Consider the following 19468-nt stretch of genomic DNA (forward strand, 5'->3'; position numbering starts at 1 on the left):
TACAGTAGCCTTGTTTACACTTCATTGTTGTACAAGTTCTCCAAGTAAATCAGCAGACATTTCTCTTGTGGGATGAACTGAACAAAATCTGCAATTGTTATTCAAAATGATTGCCTTCTCTTTTCACTTTTGATGGCTGTGGTTGCAACTGCAGAGTTTACGTTGTGTAAATGAAGCCCTTTCTAGTAAGAAAACTGAGTCCACTGCTGTCATATACAACATATGTGCATAAGAACATAAGAACGGCCATATTGGATCAGACCAAAGGTCCATCTAGCCCAGTATCCTGTCTTCCGACAGTGGCCAATGCCAGGTGCCCTAGAGGGAATGGACAGAACAGGTAATCATCAAGTGATCCGTTCCTTTGCCCATTCCCAGCTTCTAGCAAACAGAGGCTAGGGATACCATCCCTGTCCATCTTGGCTAATAGCTAACATTTTTCAAGCAACAAGTATGTATAAAACATTAATGAACATTGTCTTGGAACATTATTTACTATAGTACATCTGATATAAGGATTTGTGAGTTGTAAAACTTCTGTCCAGCTAGCTTTACCTGTGGCACACTTGTCCTTAACAGACTAAGGCCTGGTCTACACTAGGCGTTTATGTCGAATTTAGCGCCGTTACATCGAATTAACCCTGCACCCGTCCACACCACGAGGCTATTTAGTTCGACATAGAGGTCTCTTAAATTCGACTTCTGTACTCCTCCCCAACGAGGGGAGTAGTGCTAAATTCGACATGGCCATATCGAATTAGGCTTGGTGTGGATGGAAATCGACACTAATAGCTCCGGGAGCTATCCCACAGTGCACCACTCTGTTGACGCTCTGGACAGCAGTCCGAGCTCGGATGCTCTGACCAGCCACACAGGAAAAGCCCCGGGAAAATTTGAATTCCTTTTCCTGTCTGGGCAGTTTGAATCTCATTTCCTGTTTGGACATCGTGGCGAGCTCATCAGCACTGGCAACGATGCAGAGCTCTCCAGCAGAGATGGCCGTGCAATCCCAGAATAGAAAGAGGGCCCCAGCATGGACTGATCGGGAAGTCTTGGATCTGATCGCTGTGTGGGGCGATGAGTCCGTGCTTTCCGAGCTGCGCTCCAAAAGACGGAATGCCAAGATCTATGAGAAGATCTCTAAAGCCATGGCAGAGAGAGGATACAGCCGGGATGCAACGCAGTGCTGCGTGAAAATCAAGGAGCTGAGACAAGGCTACCAGAAGACCAAAGAGGCAAACGGACAATCCGGATCCCAGCCCCACACATCCCGTTTCTATGAGGCACTGCATTCCATCCTAGGTGCGGCCGCCACCACTACCCCACCACTGACCGTGGACTCTGAGGATGGGATATTGTCCATGGCCGGTTCCTCGGACATGTTAGCGGACGGGGAAGATGAGGAAGGAGATGAGGAGGACGAGGCAGTCGACAGCACTTACCAAGCTGATTTCCCCGACAGCCAGGATCTCTTCATCACCCTTACAGAGATCCCCTACCAACCGTCCCCAGCATTTAACCCGGACACAGATTCAGGGGAAGGATCAAGCAGTAAGTGTTTTAAACATCTAAACATTTATTTTTAACAGAACTGGAATATTAACAATAAGAACAATGTGTTTTTCATGATTTGTTTGCCCTAGGCGCTTAACTATTCAGTCCCAACTATTTAAAAAAAATCTAACAGTGTCCGGTTGTGCATGATTCTGCTGCCCAAGCCGCTCCACTCTTTAGTCCCTGCCAGTGCAGCTATATTAAAATGCGGTCTATATGTCCGGGGATAGAGCTGAAATCCTCCAGGGATATCTCGAGGAAGCTCTCCTGGAGGTAATTGGAAAGCCTGTTCATCAGGTTCCTGGGGAGAGCGGCCTTATTGGGTCCTCCGAAGTAGGAGACGTTTCCGCGCCAGGAGATCCTCAAGTACTCCGGGATCATAGCCTTGCACAACATGGCGGCATACGGCCCTGGTCTTTGCAGGCTTTCCCGAAGCATCCTTTCTTTATCGCTGTCTGAGATCCTCATGATTGTGATGTCGCTCATGATGACCTGCTTTGAATTAGGTAGGGGACTGTTAGTATTGGGACTGCTTGCCCGTTCCTTTACAGAACTGTAACCGCCGGTTTACAGCCACGCGGTGGAGGCGGGAGAGGGGCAGCATACAGGGATCTTTCCCTGGGACAGCCGCGAGGGGGTGGGACAGGGGCAGAGTTCATGCTTGGCCGATTGCTGGCAGCAGAGACTGGCATTGCTTTCAATGTGAAAGGAGGCCAGTGCTACTATTAAAGTTTTAAGCAGCCACAAGTCTACGGCTTACCATGTCTGCCTGCTACAGAAATTCCGGTGTCCTGCCCCACTTCCCAGATCGGCAGTGCAAGACCCCAGGCACTGAAGGCGAGGTCCGAAAATTCGACCTTGTCCTGAGTGCGCATGTGATAGGTGCAGTGCATGGTCTTGTTCACAGAGAAAGACTATGTTCTTTGTTCACAACTACATTTATCTTTTGGAGGAATTCACTACCTTTTTCTCTTTCCCACAGCCACATCTGCGACTGTCTCCCAACCCAGACTGGCATCACACTCCCAGAGGCTAGCGCACATTAGGCGGAGGAAGAAGAAGACGCGAGAGGACATGTTCTCAGAACTAATGGGCTGCTCCCGAGCCCAGGCAGCACAGCAGAACCAGTGGAGGGAGAATTTGTCCCAAATGCACCGGACACACATGGAACGTGAGGAGAGGTGGCGGCAGGAAGACCAGCAGGCGACTCAAACGCTGCTTGGACTTCTGAGGGAGCAAACGGACACGCTCCGGCGCCTTGTTGATGTTCTGCAGGAACGGAGGCAGGAGGACAGAGCCCCGCTGCAGTCTATCAGTAACTGCCCTCCCCCGCCACCAAGTCCCATACCCCCCTCGCCCAAAGTCCAAAGAAGGAGGGGCGGCAGAGTCCGTGAAAACTCTCACTCCACCCCTGCAGACTGCTCAAGCACCAGAAGGCTGTCATTCCCCAAAATTTGAAAAGTCCTTTCCTTCCCGCCTCACCCAAACCCCCGTCCAAGTTTCACCCCCCAGTTTCATGTGTGGTTGTTTCTGTTCATTACTGTTTCCATCATGTTCTTTTGGAGGAGAGTCTGTCTGAAGGGGGGGAAGGGGCTTGGTAATTGGACAGGACAGTCACCTTTAGCAGGGTACAGAGGCGGGGGCAGGTCCAGCAGGAGGGCACATACACAGTGCAGTGACTAGTTACCCTGGTCATTCTGGGAGGTGGTTTTCATGTTATGGGGGGGTGTGGGGGGGTTGCTCTGTGACTTTGTGGCGGGGGAGGGCAGTTACAGATCTTATGCAGCGGTCCTTTTCCTGGATCACAGAGCCACGCAGCAGGGGATCTGTAACCCTCCTCCCCCTGCCATAAAGTCACATAGCCCCCACATACACGCAGTCCCGCTCAGGAGGGCTGGCAGGCTCCGTTGAAACAACCAGTCCACCACTGCGAATCCTGTCATTCCTGGAGTTTAGAAGCATCATTTGCATCAGTACACTACACCTGCTCCCCACCACAGTCTGCGTCCCAGGTTTAAAACATTCCCGCGAAAACAGTAATAAAGACAACGGTGTTCATTAAGAAAATAAAACTGATTTTATTTTTTTGGAAGGGGGTGAAGGGGGTATGTAACTGGAGAGGATAGTCAACATTAACTGGGTAAAGAAACGGGGGCAGGTTCAGCTTCTCTGTACACAAACTGAAAAGTCACTGGTAACCGTGCTCACTCTGGAACCTAGCTTTCAAAGCCTCCCGGATGCACAGCGCGTCCCACTGGGCTCTTCTAATCGCCCGGCTGTCTGGCTGGGCGTAATCAGAAGCCAGACTATTTGCCTCAACCTCCCACCCCGCCATAAAGGTCTCCCCCTTGCTCTCACAGAGATTGTGGAGCACACAGCAAGCTGCTATAACAATGGGGATATTGGTTTCGCTGAGATCACAACGAGTCAGTAAGCTTCTCCATCTCCCCTTGAGACGTCCAAAAGCACACTCCACCACCATTCTGCACTTGCTCAGCCGGTAGTTGAACAGTTCTTTTTCAGTGTCCAGGGCGCCAGTATAGGGCTTCATGAGCCAGGGCATTAGCGGGTAGGCTGGGTCCCCAAGGATCACTGTAGGCATCTCCACATCCCCAAGAGTTATTTTGTGGTCCGGGAAGTAAATACCTTCCTGCAGCCGTCTAAACAGACCAGAGTTCCTGAAGACGCGAGCGTCATGAACCTTGCCCGGCCATCCAACGTTGATGTTGGTAAAACGTCCCCTGTGGTCCACCAGTGCTTGCAGCACCATTGAAAAGTAGCCCTTTCGGTTGATGTACTGGCTGGCCTGGTGCTCCGGTCCCAGGATAGGGATGTGAGTTCCATCTATAGCCCCACTGCAGTTTGGGAATCCCATCGCGGCGAAGCCATCTATGATGACCTCCACGTTTCCCAGGGTCACTACCTTTGAGAGCAGTACCTTAACGATTGCGTTGGCTACTTGCATCACAACAACCCCCACGGTAGATTTGCCCACGCCAAAGTGGTTCGCGACTGACCGGTAGCTGTCTGGCGTTGCAAGCTTCCAGAGGGCTATGGCCACTCGCTTCTGGACAGTCAGGGCTGCTCGCATCCGGGTGTCATTGCGCTTCAGGGCAGGGGACAGCAACTCACAAAGTTCAAGGAAAGTCCCCTTCCGCATGCGAAAGTTTCGCAGCCACTGGGATTCATCCCAGACCTGCAGCACTATGCGGTCCCACCAGTCCGTGCTTGTTTCCCGTGCCCAGAATCGCCGTTCCACAACATCCACATGACCCATTGTCACCGTGATGTCCTCGGCGCTGGGTCCCGTGCTTTCTGACAGGCCTGTGCTACTCTCAGACTTCAGGCCCTCACCGCGGTGCCGTAGCCTCCTCGCCTGGTTTATCTGCATCTGCCTCTGGGAAAGGTGGATGATAAGCTGTGAGGCGTTGACAACGGCCACAACTGCAGCGATGGTCGCAGCGGGATCCATGCTCGCAGTGCTGTGGCGTCCGCGCTGTCACTGACCAGAAAAGTGCGCGAACTGATTTCCCGCCGGCGCTTTCAGGGAGGGAGGGAGGGCGGTAGTGACGGACGGATGATGACAATTACCCAAAAGCACCCTCGACACATTTTTTTTTACCCAGAAGGTATTGGCGGCTCGACCCAGAATTCCAATGGGCAGCGGGGACTGCGGGAACTGTGGGATAGCTGCCCACAGTGCACCGCTTCCAATGTCGACGCTTTCCCCGTTAGTGTGGACTCACAAAGTCGAATTACTGTCCTTAGTGTGGACACACACGTTCGACTTTGCAATATCGATTCCACATATTCGATTTAAGTGAAATCGAACTACCCTCGTACTGTAGACATACCCTAAGAACTACAATTTACATTCATTTCATATAATCATACCAAGCTTTTGGAAAGATTGCCACGTGCATTCAGTAAGGTAGGTAAAGACCCAAAGGAGGCCAGTGTTAACTCAATAGGGGTGATGATTTGAGGAAGGAAAGTATGGTTTATAATGTTTACACTGTTCAGCCAAGAAACTGAAGAGGGATAAGAACAGGAAAAAAAGCAATTGGATTTAGCTTATGCCAGGTCAGTGGAGTCTTTGAGAGCAATATCAGGCTACTGGAAGTGGACAAAGAGGAAGTGAACATAGGATTTTGAAAGAATGGGAGTAAAACTGTTCATCTGAAGTAAGTGGAACAGGAACAGAGAAATTAAACGGGCTGGTAGTTGAAGAGGCTGAGGGAATTAAAACAGGGTTTTAGCTGAGTGATAGTTCAAAATTCTATTTTAATAAAACATACTTACTACAGATAATTTAAAATTTTTATAGAGGTTGTTATGAACAGAATAAATCTATCATAATGCAGTTTAAGGTTTGCAAAATCTAAAGTGAAACTTAAAAAAATCATTATCTGCAGTGCTTTAAAAATAACTAGGTGTACAGTAATGCAAATAATAAAAACTAAAATATGGTAATAGAATTTATGGAAAACAAAAAACCCACAATGGATAAGTATAGTTAGCATTATTCCATTTCTCATCTTTAAAGATGGTTGTAATTTAACCTGTTCCTTTTAATATGTTCACATTATAAATGTTGGAAGGTTTTTTTAAATAATGTATGTTGTATTTTTGTGTTTAAAAAGACAAAATGTATATAGGGATTTAATAAACACTTAAAAGATGTAGTTCTGACTTGGCAGAAAAGGAGTTAAAAGTTGAACCATCTGAGGAAACAATCGGAACATTCCATTACCCATATGAGAAAGGGGGTGGGGGGATTTTTTGCAATCAGTTAGTTATTTGACAATATTTTTTAAACAAAATTTCAAACGACTTAGTGAACTTATAGTTATAAACCATAAGAGATAAATCTGTAAATTAAAATAAGCATACCTGAGGTAAAATTCTAAGGGATGTCTCTCTCCCCTTTTTATAGACAAGCTCCAAGGAACAGATGGGTCAGTCTGGCTGCTGTGGTTCTAGGCACAAGACAACATTGACCCTGGTTAGTTCTGGGCTTGCAAAGTATTTCAAGGTCCTTTTGACCTGCTTAAGTATTTCCTTTCAGCACAATCACAATTCACTTAATAATCACAGCAATGGCTTCCAGTGACAGTCAGGCCTCATTTACCTGAATGAGGCTGGGGAGAAAGAAGGGAAGAACATGATAGTAATTAAGATAAATGTAGCACTGAGAGGTCTTAATATATCTTTGGACCTCAATTATCTAGACAACTCAGGGGACACCCCAAAACTTTGTTTAATCAAGAATTCAGTTACTGGGGGAACCATTTTAAAGTGTAAATAATAACTTCACCTGATGTGCTAAAGTAAAATGTCATTAGGCCATTTCAAATCTCTAGGTAGCAGAGTTTTAATGGATTTGGCTAATCAAGATCTTTCTGTGTATAATATTGAGGGACATGTCCAGGTTTCAAATAAATAAAGTAGTTTTTTGGAGAACTGAGGCTAGGCTAATTTAGACCCTGAGTAGCTAGTTTACAAAACTAGGTGCCCAAATACAGATTTAGATGCCTAAATACTTCTTATAGGCATCTGAATGCACTTTAAGAAAGCAAAGTGTTTTAAACTTCCAATTATGTTCTTTGTGATATTTTTAACAGTTCAGCATAATTGGTTTTCTATTATGAAGTGAGATAGCATGGTCTCTCTGATTTACAAGGCAATAATAAGAGTCCCAAGAAAGTGAGGAGTCATGTCCTTCAGTCTGTATCTGGAGTGTTTGGGTAACTGTAGCCATTCAAAATGTTTGGGAAGTTGTTGGTGTAACAGCAGCCATTTTATCGATGGTAAACAAGAGCAGAGTTATATTATCATAGGGGGAAAAATGTGTAGCACAATAGATACGTATGATGCTTTGTTGGCAACTATGAACAAGACAAGGTCCTTACCCTGTGGAGCTTTAAAATCTAAAGTTAAACCAAAATCACAACAAAGAGAACAGACAGAGTGTGTGGGGAAGTAAATGGTAAACAAATGGAGAAGGATAGCCCTTTGTAGTCCCAATTTCCTGCTGCTATATCTTCTAAGAAAATAAAACCTATGTAGAATATAAAACTGCTTCTGTCTGCCAGCGTCTCTTCTAAATACCTGCTGTTTAATAAAACTAATAATTATGAGGCTAGTATTAAATGCAGAAAGACCAAGTACTGAATGGAAGTAGAGACTGAACTACCTTCTCAACCTTTAGAGGTGGTCTCTTCAGGGCTGAGGTATAACAGCAGAGCAGTGCAAGGAAGCTTGAGTTATTGCTGCCCTATTTCATGGATAAATAAGGACTTCAGTCTCCAGTGTTATCAATTCAGGACCTTTTATGAGCTCTATATTCACACATGCACAAAAATAGCACTTTAGAAAAAGACTCCAGTATGATTTTGCAATCAGAGAGAAACATGTATGCAGACACACATCTGTTATATTATTAATACTGTAACTTGTTGCTTAGCATATATACTGTTGCTAAAACTTTTCTCTTTTTGTTTTGTTTTATCATTTGTGAAGAAAAAAGATATTGTATTTCTTTTTTCCCTGTTAACTTTTTTTTAAAAGTAGAGAGAAAAAAAATACACATAAACTTCTCATAGTATATTAGGCATTTGCTACCTAACGTTAATTATACTTGAAACAGGAAAGATATTTCTAAACCTAAAAGTTAACTACAATATCACAACTACCAGGACAGTTATATATACACCTCTACCCCGATATAACGTGACCCAATATAACATGAATTTGGATATAACGCGGTAAAGCAGCGCTCCGGGGGGGGGGGGGGGGCTGCACGCTCTGGCGGATCAAAGCAAGTTCGATATAACGCGGTTTCACCTATAACGCGGTAAGATTTTTTGGCTCCCGAGGACAGCGTTATATCGGGGTAGAGGTGTATATCTATTTATTATTACAGATATACTGAAGTGAAGAATTGTTTCTTTCTGGAAATTGCAAATGAAGATTTCTTTATTTCATTTCAGGCATTTTGGCAACCCCCATATATAGAGGTTTTTTTGTGAAATTTTGGGGTGCTAGAGAAATTATATCAAATCTTATGAAGAGCAACCTTCTCAAGAAAGTCTGATAGATATCTCTGAAATTATTTTTTGGAAGAGGACAAAGGTGAGAGAGACGGTAAGAAAAATATTCAGCATTGAAGGAAGCTTCCATTATTGCTGTCCTGTTTAGTGGATAAAAAAGCACCACAAACATGTCTGCCAAACTGAAATAATTTCCTTTTCTCCTTTAAATAAGCCTGGCCAGATTCCTAGGATTACAAAGGCAACATAATAAAATAAAAACATGCAAACTCCACCTTTAATATAGCAACATGAGATATGAAAGCACACAGTAAGCCAGCCTCAAAAATGGAAATATATATGTGATAGAAGAACATCTAAAAGTTCGGACTTCAATTTACATAAGCATCCAAACCTACAGACTCCTATCACTGGGTGTGGGTCCTACAACCCTTGTCTCCATACAATCCTCCTCCCATGTTCATCAAGTCTTATGACAGACACTCACTATCACCAATAACCTCCCAATAATCATCTCCCTTCTTTACTTGGTGTTCACTTGTTCTTGAGGAGGATTTGTGGCCTGCTCTGCCATTTAATATCTTTGGCAATCAGGTGCATGCCCCTTCCAACAATCTTTTGGAGCAATCCCTCTCCCCCTCCCCCCCATACTCCTCCTGTCTTTCACATGGACATAAGCAAAAATTATGCTGTTGTGGTACTGCTGAGAATGAGGAGTAGGGTTTAGTGAAACAGGGAACCTTAAGACAGTGGCTCTCAACCTTTCCAGACTACTGTAACCCTTTCAGGAGTCTGATTTGTCTTCTGTACCCCCAAGTTTCACCTCATTTAAAAATTACTTGCTTACAAAATCAGACATAAAAATATAAAAGTGTCACAGCACACTATTACTTAAAAATTACTTACTTTCCTATTTTACCATATAATTATAAAATAAATCAATTTGAATATAAATATTGTACATTTCAGTATATAGTTTAGAACAGTGTAAAACAAGTAATTGTATGTGTCAGAGTTCCCTCCCTACTCTGAACTCTAGGGTACAGATGTGGGGACCTGCATGAAAGACCCCCTAAGCTTATTTCTACCAGCTTAGGTTAAAAACTTCCCCAAGGCACAAATTCTTCCTGGTCTTTGGATGGTATGCTGCCACCACCAAGTGAGTTAGACAAAGATTCAGGAAAAGGACCACTTGGAGTTCCTGTTTCCCAAAAATATCCTCCCAAGCCTCTTCATCCATTTTCCTGGGGAGGCTTGAGAATAATATACCAACCAAATAGGTAAACAAGGTGAGCACAGACCAGACCCTTGGATTTTTTAGGACACTAAAAACCAATCAGGTTCTTAAAAGCAGAACTTTATTATAAAGAAAAAAAGTGAAAGAAGCACTTCTGTAAAATCAGGATGGAAGGTAATTTCACAGGGTAATAAGATTTTAAACACAGAGGATTCCCCTCTAGGCAAAACTTCAAAGTTACAAAAAACAGGAATAAACCCCCCTCTTAGCATAGGGAAAATTCACAAGCTAAAATAAAAGATAACCTAATGCATTTCCTTGCTATTACTTACAATTTGTAATCTTAGATGCTTATTTCAGATATGGCTTTAGGAGATGTATTTTTTCTGCCCTGGTCACTCTCTGTCCCGGAGAGAACAACAAAGAGAGTACAAAACAAAAACCTTCCCCCACAGATTTGAAAGTATCTTCTCCCCTTATTGGTCCTTTTGGTCAGGTGTCAACCAGGTTATTTGAGCTTCTTAACCCTTTACAGGTAAAGGAGGGATTTTATGTTACCCTTAGCTGTATATTCATGACAGTATGGTATTTTAGTTTTTAGTGATTTTGTTGGTGCTTTTTATGTAGCTTGTTGTAAAACTAGGCAAAAAGCTAGATGAGTTGATGTACTCCTTGAAAGACCTATACACACACACCAAGGGTGCACATACCCCTGGTTGAGAACCACTGCCTTAGAAATACCATGCTAACTATGTGATGAAACCAAGCTATTCCAGTTCAAAACTCAAATGTACTGTGAAAAGCTGCTCTTAAATGGTTGTTGAGATCCAGATAGTGAAAAAAAATCATAAACAAATATTTTGTTTAAGTCATGTATGTGACAGACTTTGAAGAAAACACTTGTAGACTGCAAAATAAATTCAAAGGCACAAACACTGAGTATTTTCATTTGCATCATGTGTAGTCTACATAGCTCTAGTTGTGATGTTCCTTAGTCCAAAAATTAACTTCAGTAGCTCTGAGAATTTTCTAGTAGTCTATTTTAAGCTATTATAGTACTAATAGTGTGCTAAATACTTTTACAGACAAGCTAAAAACAAAGTTGACACACAGAACTTGCAACCTAAATACAACCTTTTGAAGATAGGTGAGAAAAAATTCTGGTAAAGGAATGATTGTGTTAAAATATTTTCAACTGCAATACAGTCTATAGATGTTTAACATTTTTCCCTGAACCAGCTCACGTATCATAATTTCATATGACTGCTTTTTTGTAAAGAAAACAGATGCAACTATGATAAAATATAAGTTTTGACTAAACGTGCTCTCCAGCTGATCCTTAGCTGATTTACTTTATAAAGTGTTTTTCAAACACAGATATCATTCACTGTATTGTTTTTGCCATCATTGACATGGCACATAAATTCAATTCAAGCACTATCTTTTATACTGGGGTGGGCAAACTTTTTGGCCCGAGGGCCACATCTGGGTATAGAAATTGTATGGCGGGCCATGAATGCTCACAAAATTGGGGTTGGGGTGCAGGAAGAGGTGAGGGCTCTGGCTGGGGGTGGGGTCAGAAATGAGGAGTTCAGGGTATGGGAGGGGACTCCAGGCTGGGGCAGGGTGATGCAGGCTCGGGGATGGGGCTGAAGGGGTTTGGAGTGTAGGAGGGTGCTCTGGGATGGGACTGAGGGGTTCGGAGGGTGGGAGGGGGATCAGGGCTGGGGCAGGGGGTTGGGGCATGGGGGGTGGTGAGGGCTCCGGCTGGGGGTGCAGGCCCTGGGGAGGCGCTGGGGATGAGGGGTTTGGGGTGTAGGAGGGTGCTCCAGGCTGGGACCGAGGGGTTCAGAGGGTGGGAAGGGGATCAGGGCTGGGGCAAGGGTGCCGGGGCGTAGCTCAGGGGTGCAGGCTCCAAGCGGCTCCCGGAAGCAGCGGCATGTTCCCCCCTTCGGCTTCTATGCAGAGGCATGGCCAGGCGGCTCTGGTGTGCGCTGCCCTGTCCGCAGGCGCCGCCCCTGCAGCTCCCATTGGCCGTGGTTCTTGGCCATGTGAGCTGTGGGGGCAGCGCTTGGGGCAGGGGCAATGTGCGGAGCCCCCTGGCTGCCCCTACGCGTAGGAGCCAGAGGGGGGACATGCCGCTGCTTCCGGGAGCTGTGCGGAGCGGCCCCCAACCCTGCTCTCCAGCTGCAGCGCCGGAGCGGGGCAAGCCCCAGACCCCACTCCCCAGTGGGAGCTCAAGGGCCGTATTAAAACGGCTGACGGGCTGGATCCGGCCCACGGGCCGTAGTTTGCCCACGCCTGTTTTATACCCATCACTCCCCACTAAGGGGATACAACATATCCTCCCCCTCCATAAACCAGTCTTTTCTGTTGCCAAATTGGCCAGAAGAGTAGTAAAATAGTTGGTTTTAAGGAAAACCTCTTTAGGTTGGTAGGTCCTTGAAGACAGACTGGTAGAACTTTGGATTCTGAAGGATCTTTGTCAGTGAGAAGGGACAGTAAAAGGGAAAAGAGGGCAACTAGGGGCTTTTTGTGTCTATCTTCGGGAGCAGCTGAGGAGGAAACACTCAAAAAATGCTTGGGAAAATACAGTCTAAAGAGAAAAGATGAATAATCCCTGAGGAAATGCAAGAAAAAACAAGGGCTTTGAACAGAAGAGAGACAGCATGAACTAGACTAATGGAAACTGGAACTTGAGCCTGGAGCAAAGCACAAGATGGTGAGATATAACTCTGGAAATGAAGGGGAACGTGAATGAAAGTACAGAAAAACACTGAGAAACTTGAAGAAATCTATGAATGGCTATTATATGGGATATAATACAGAATGGATGATTGTCAGGATAAAGTATCTCAGGAACCACAGAGTACATATCATTATTTGATCAATTCAATCACTTAAACCCCTCATAGATGATTAGGAGTTATGGGTCATACCATGGTGCTATTTAAGAAAATTATTTCCCCTAAAATTACAGTAATATATCATATGTAACCAATTATTTTGATTATGTTTGTGCAGGTAACGTACAGACAAAGATACATATATACATACTGGAGTCTCCTCAGGCCAGGGACTGTGTCTTCTTATGTTTGTACACTGCCTAACAGAATTGATGCAATCCTGGTTAGGGCTCCTAAGCATTACAGTTATACTGTAATATAACTGAAACAGTAACAAACATGAGTTTGTAGATTAATACACTTCTAAAAAAATATACAAAGATAAACTCCATTAAAATTAAATTCTTAAAATTAACATTGGACCTGTCACTGACCATGGTTATTATACTTAAGATTTCAAAACAATTTCCATTATAACTTCTTATTTTCACTCACATATGATTTCAAAACAATACACAATCTTCCCCTATTAGCCTCCAACATACACATGTTTTGAGCTGAATCTTTCCAGGCTTTGTCTCTGTCCAAAGGTAAATTATTTTTGGAAAATCTGAGGGGAAAATCATTTAGACAATTTTAAAATATGGGAGAGTAAAAACAAATGAAGAAACTTTAAAAGTTGGAAAACAAATAAACCACTAAATGGAAAATGGACTTTTCTAAGTTTGAATAATTGGTTTTTTAAAGAATTATGATTGTTTGAAAATTACATATGATGCATCCCTAATTGAGATATTCTTCTGTCTTTAGGTTTTTTGCCTTTTTTTTTGTGAATCTAGCCCATCATCTTCTTGCAAGGGATAGAGGTCAAATGTTTATGCTGACTTTAACAACCTTTGATTCCCTTGATCATGAAGGTGTACTGATTCACTTGCACATCCTGACAGAAAAGACAGAATTACTTTAGTGCTTCTCAGAAAGATCTCAGAGAGTGTGTTAGGAATTTACTTATTAATCCTCATAGCTCTCATGTGGGGCTCCAAAGAATTTGAAATTTGCTTTCCTTGTATGGGTATGTAACTATCATGCAATTCTATGTTTCTTTAATCATAAAACCTAGAGAGTGAGTTTGCTTTTCCAGTGTCTAGCCAATACAATATCTTTGACGGAAAAGATCCATCTGAAATTCAGTCCAGAAAAGACAGAGGTTAGTAAGTGGGGAGGAAGTATCTGGAAGGTATGCTGGGGACAGTGCCCTTAAAATTCAGTCCTTCATTGGGCTTCCAAACAAGCCTTGTCCCCTTTTAGGGATTTATAGCACTTCACCAGTGGTTGGTGGGAGAACCTGGGCCTGCCCACTACTTTGGGTTCTAACCCCGAAGCCCTATAAACAGCAGCCACTTAAATTTGTTACTGCTATTTACCTGGGCCTCTTTCCACCTGGCCCCTTTATCTTCACCTCTTACCTCATGGTTAAAGTTCTCAGGTCCTTGCTCTCTGAACTCTGGTTGTCGCTCAAGTTCCTTTGGCCAGAGAGGAGCACTCTTCCTTACCCTTTGGTCCCATTTTATCTGAGCCTGATGGACTCTGGTTTACTGCTTTCATGCAGCCTCTCTAGGCACAACTGAAGGACCCAGCTTCGCTACTCCTTTCCTGGGGTGAGGTGTAGTAGGACCACAAGACCTCCAGGAAGGGGCTATGAAGGGCCTGGTACACCCCATCACAGCATGCTTTTGGATCCTCATATTCTTTTTCTGGATTTCAAAGTTCTTTCAGTGACAAAACTCTTTTTGCATCTGTATCTTGTAAGGTGACTGATCAGTTCTCTCTCATGTGGATCTCCTTACCACTGGCCATTCCCTTAAGACCTTGATATTGGATTACTGCTATGTGCTCTACATGGGCTATCCTTGAAGCTCACTCAGAAATTGCATTTGCTGCAGAAGGCAGATGCCTGTTTGGCTGGAGTATTAGCCACAGGGAGCCCTTTGTGGATGCTCCCAAAGAACATTTGTATAAATTCTGATCTTGTGACATCTGGATATCTAAAGGTTAGAATCCACTCCTAATAGGATTATTTGGAAATAACTCTAAACTGAAACTCTGGGAGTTTTGTAGCTTTCTATGTTTTTCCCCTACAGGAGGGCACAATTTGCTCTCTTGAATTATACATGGCTTGAACATTTCACACAAAAAGAAAAATTCTTAATACAGTTGTATTAATGCAAGTTACTAAAATGAGGCTTGGAGCTTCTGGACTGGGGGAAAAAAAGGTTTTGTAGTTACTTTACAAGAAAAAGAAAATGAATCATTTTGTGCTATGTTATCCGAATTTCCTGTTGCTTGATTATACTAAGGAACTAGTATAAGGAAACTTGCAATGGGATAGAATTTTACACTCAGTTCCTATATCGGAGAAAATAAATGGTCACTGCCAGATTGTAAACCTGAAAATCATAACATAGTTATCTGTACACATATCTTATTCCCTATGCTGCAGGCTACTTTGGCTGGGTTGGTTTTTTTTAATCTGTATCACTGAAAGTTTCACCTGACCTTAAGGTTATTTTCTTCTCAAGATGAATATTCCCCAGTGAATTAATTATATGGTGCAATTATTTGTGCCTGTGGATAAGAGTCAATGCAATAAGCATTACTTTATATTTACATTCTTGGCAAATAGCATTCATCATTGCCTTACTCCTATTCACTACTGTAACTCAGACTTAATACCAAAATCCTCAATAACTTGATAAATTTAGAATGCTAGTTGAGCTACACTGCATTCTACCCATAGAACATATATGCAATGAATTCCCAAAATTGTGCACAACAGTTTTTTAAATTGCCAGCAAGTTTTATTTATTTATTTAAAAATATAAACTGTCTTGTGAGGGCTTTTTATTTATGCAGATATATCAAAGACCTTCCAAAAAATTCTGTGCAGAAATCAGTACATATTACATATGAATTGACTAATCATTAAACAGAAATAATGGTAATAATAAAAAGCTCTTGTATATCACTTTTTATTTAGAGATCTCAAAGCGTTTTACAAAGGAGGTAAGTATCATTATCCTCCTTTTACAGATGGGGAAGCTGAGATGAAGTGAGTTACCCAAGGTCACCCAGCAAGCCAGTGGTAGAGCCAGGAATAGAATCCAGGTCTCCTGAGTCCCACTCCGGTGCTCTATCCATTACTAGAGTACACCATGCAGAACTTAAAATGAGGGAAAACTTGAATGAATATGTTACACCAGATCCTGTAAAAACAAATGGAAAAATTACAGTGCATAGTTATTTTATTCATTCTAACAAGTAATCAGAAAATTAAAGAAGTGTGCACATTTAGAGTGATGATGATCTTAGATTTACAGTGATAACAGCCATACATTTGTCATTTAGAGGAAAAGATGTAGTCTTAACTGCCTTCCACTGACTTCAAAGGAAGCAGGATGAGGTGTAAAACTTTTGCAGACTTATCACCTGCAATTCACTTTTGTTGTAACATTTTGTTTTTATAACTTTCATGACACCATAATCTTTCTTCCTCCTGGACATCAATCATATAACATGATGAATCTATGTATAATAAATTGTTCTGTAGACATATATGACCCGATACTTGATATGGTTGGACGTGGAGTCCAATAAAGACAATGGACTACAGAGATCTACTTGTATGGATCTGATTCCAGGATCAGGACCTTACTTTATTACTGTAATAACCTTTATATCGAATTGCTTCTAGATAAGTAAAATATATTTAGTTTTTACTTGAGCTTAATTTTACAGTAATTCTGAATCTATCATGTCATAACAATAGTTTCCAAAACAACCGTTGCTTCCAATCCTTTAATTACTTTTCTGATGCAGATCTAATGTAATAAAATGACAATTTTCCCAAGTGGGGGGTAATAGGTGACTATATAAGAAAAAGCCCCAAATATCGGGGCTGTCCCTATAAAATCGGGACATCTGGTCACCCTAATTACATGTGATGCATAAGCATTTGCAGGATCAGGGCCTAAATGGTTATGTGGAACAAGTGTAGGTAACAAATTTCAGACAAAAGTGTGGTTTAAGTTGTCTGTCCCTTTAAACTTATATATGTTTATCCATATGAAATTAGTATCATCAATACAGCACTAAAGTAAGATATCCCTCCTACTGCCTTCACCCCAAAATATGTAGTTTTTAAAAACATTATATTCCACTCTGACACTATGAACTAGTTTTCAATTTGAGAGGGACAGCCACGTTTTTAAAACGGTGGTGGAGACATACCTGGTATTATTCAAGCAATCATCACATAGAGGTCAGAGAGGATCCAGTTGCATTGCATGTAAGAGCAATGTCATGATCTGGAAGGCATTTCTCCCATGTGTAAACTACGTCTACCCATAGCCGAAAGGATGCATTCCACGACATTTACAGGTACTTACTGTCCAATTGTATGGTCCAATCCTGCAATCCTTACTCAAACAAGACTCCTATTGACATCAACTGGAGTCTTGTCTGAGTAAGGACTGCAGGATCGGAATCTCAATAGTGAGCAAAAAGGAGGCGGTTAACCCAGCATAAATGAACGACACACACTTCGTACTATCCTGTGGTATGATCACACACAATGCCCGAACAGAAAATAGAAAAGCCTTCTGACTAGGGCTGTTGCCTTCGCCAAAGATTCCTTCACAACACATAATTAGCCTAGTAAAGTCTTTTCTAGGAAAATCTGGCAACAAACATTTCAATTTCCAACCAAGGAGCCTTCACTTCAACAGCAGTCTCTCCCCTCCTCTGCACTTGCTCAAGAAGGCTGATTTCAAAAATCAATTATTCGGTTACCATACTCATCCATACACAGCAACATTCTCAACATCTGATGTTTCAAATCCGGCTACAACAGCATCTTAACACACACGGACAAGAACAACAATAAAATAAGATCCAGCAAGTTTCCAAGGTCTGCTAAATCGCAGTCATTCGGAACGGGAAGATTGCCTTCTTTTGGGATTCATTTTAATGCACCTTTTCAAGTACCTCATGCGAGAAAGGATTTTGCAGTCATTTAAAGTCTTCCTTCTCATCAACATTAAAAGAAAATCTTCTTTCAAATGGTGCCCTCTTCACAGATCGCAGGTTCCCTTCTGCTTAGCGCAGGCCTAAGTCCAAACTCCAGTCGGATTCATCTAGATGATAAAGGGAAAAGAAAGAGAAACTCGGAGGCAGAGGAAGGGTGGAGAAAAGGAGAGATAGAGACGGAGAGGGACATCAGCTGTGGCAGCCGAGAGGCGAGACGAGGCAGACGGAGAAGCTCCAGCTGCTGTGTGTTGCAGGGAGGGGAGGAAAGCAGTGGCGGTGGCGGAAACAGGGCTGGCTGGCTGAGTGAACGAGGAGGAGGCAGCAGCAGCAGCGGCAGAGGGAAGGGGGAGGCTGTTGGTGTTTGGCGCCGGTGGAGGGAGTCATTCCTGCAGCTGCACTTCCGGTCGGCATTTTGTTCTGAGAGGGAGAGAGACACACACAGGATCCTTCCCCCTCCTCCTCCCCCCCCCGCTCGGTACCGACTCACCGTGCCCAAACTACCCCCCCTCCCCACCTCGCATACACTCACACGCACAGAGGGAGAGGCGGTGGCGGTAGCGGCGGGCCAGTGGCAGCGGCCCCCCGGGTCGGTGTGTGTCTCGGAACCGGTTCTGCCCGGCCCGTGTTGATGTTGTGAAGCAGGCTCAGGGGGAAGGGATTTGTCTCGGCCGCTCACCCTCCGGCTCTACATGTTCGCTACACTGAGGAGGAGACGGAAGAGGAGCCAGCCCCCCTCCCGGCCCGGATTATTGTTGTTATATTATCTCCCCTCCGCCTCCTGCTCCGCGGCGGCGGCGGCCCAGCAGCGGCGGCGGCTCCTCTGAGGAGGGAGGGGGGCGGATTCCTCTCCCCCTCTCTCGGATTCTCGTTGGATTCAGACGCCGATTTGCTCAGGTAATTCCCCCTCCTTGTCTCCCCTTCCCCTCCCTGCCCTCTCCAACAGCGGGCCGGGCCTCCAGCGCAGGCGGCCCAGCTCTGCCGGGAGCAGAGGGGATTAGCTGTTACCCGGGTAGAGGGGGAGTGAGGGGCAGCCGGAGGTGTTCCTTGCACAACCCCCTTCCTTCTCTGTAGGGTTTGGCGGAGGAGATTGGCTCTTCCCGGGCTGCCGGGAGGCTCAGGCCCGGCGGAGGGCGCAGGCCGCCGGCCAGCGCCTTCACTCCAGCTCGGGGATTAGAGAGGCGAAGCGGCTTCTCAGTGACAGGCCTCAACCCGGAGAGCAGCAGCAGGAAACAATACAATTAACAGCAAATGTGCAATGATCCCTTACCATATTTACAACTTCACTGGGGGTCCCAGCGCAACCAGCCCAGAGAGACTTCTGGACCGGGAGAGAGCAGTGTGAGGAGCAGGGAGAAATAAATATTTCCATTATACCCAGAAACAAATATACCTGTTATCCTCACCATTCTCTCTCCTTAAACAAACTCCAGTTTGAACATTCAAAAGTTAATACACATGGAGTTGTACAGTTTAAAGGATTGAACCCCCCAATATATACTAATTGACTAGCACTGTAATCATTACTTTTATATATAGAATACAATTAGTCCTTGTTGAATGATTGACACACCATGAACACCTGCAGACCCCAGGAAATATACATGAAGTATCATGTCGGTTATCAATACAGTATATAAACGTAGAGACATATATATTTCATGAATAAGTAATATACAAAAATACTGTTTTATGCT

The 19468-nt window shown here is 43.8% G+C and overlaps 1 protein-coding gene and 1 long non-coding RNA gene across 2 annotated transcripts in view; one reads left to right on the forward strand and one right to left on the reverse strand.

Annotated features, from left to right (window-relative positions):
• Positions 1-15702: 15702 nt before the first annotated feature.
• LOC135880563 (uncharacterized) lies at positions 15703-18116 on the reverse strand. Its single transcript, XR_010561493.1, has 2 exons — positions 17733-18116; positions 15703-15952 (listed from the first exon to the last, which is right to left on the reverse strand). It is a non-coding gene; the product is annotated as an uncharacterized LOC135880563 (long non-coding RNA).
• Positions 18117-18601: 485 nt separating this feature from the next.
• The window catches only part of NIPBL (NIPBL cohesin loading factor), a 289092-nt gene continuing 288225 nt past the window's right edge, over positions 18602-19468 (forward strand). Inside the window, exon 1 of the mRNA XM_065405961.1 lies at positions 18602-18668. The gene's annotated coding sequence lies outside the window, so the exon portion shown is untranslated. The remainder of the gene's footprint in view (positions 18669-19468) is intronic.

This window comes from Emys orbicularis, chromosome 6 (genome assembly GCF_028017835.1).
Source record: "Emys orbicularis isolate rEmyOrb1 chromosome 6, rEmyOrb1.hap1, whole genome shotgun sequence".
Taxonomy (NCBI): Eukaryota; Metazoa; Chordata; order Testudines; family Emydidae; genus Emys; species Emys orbicularis.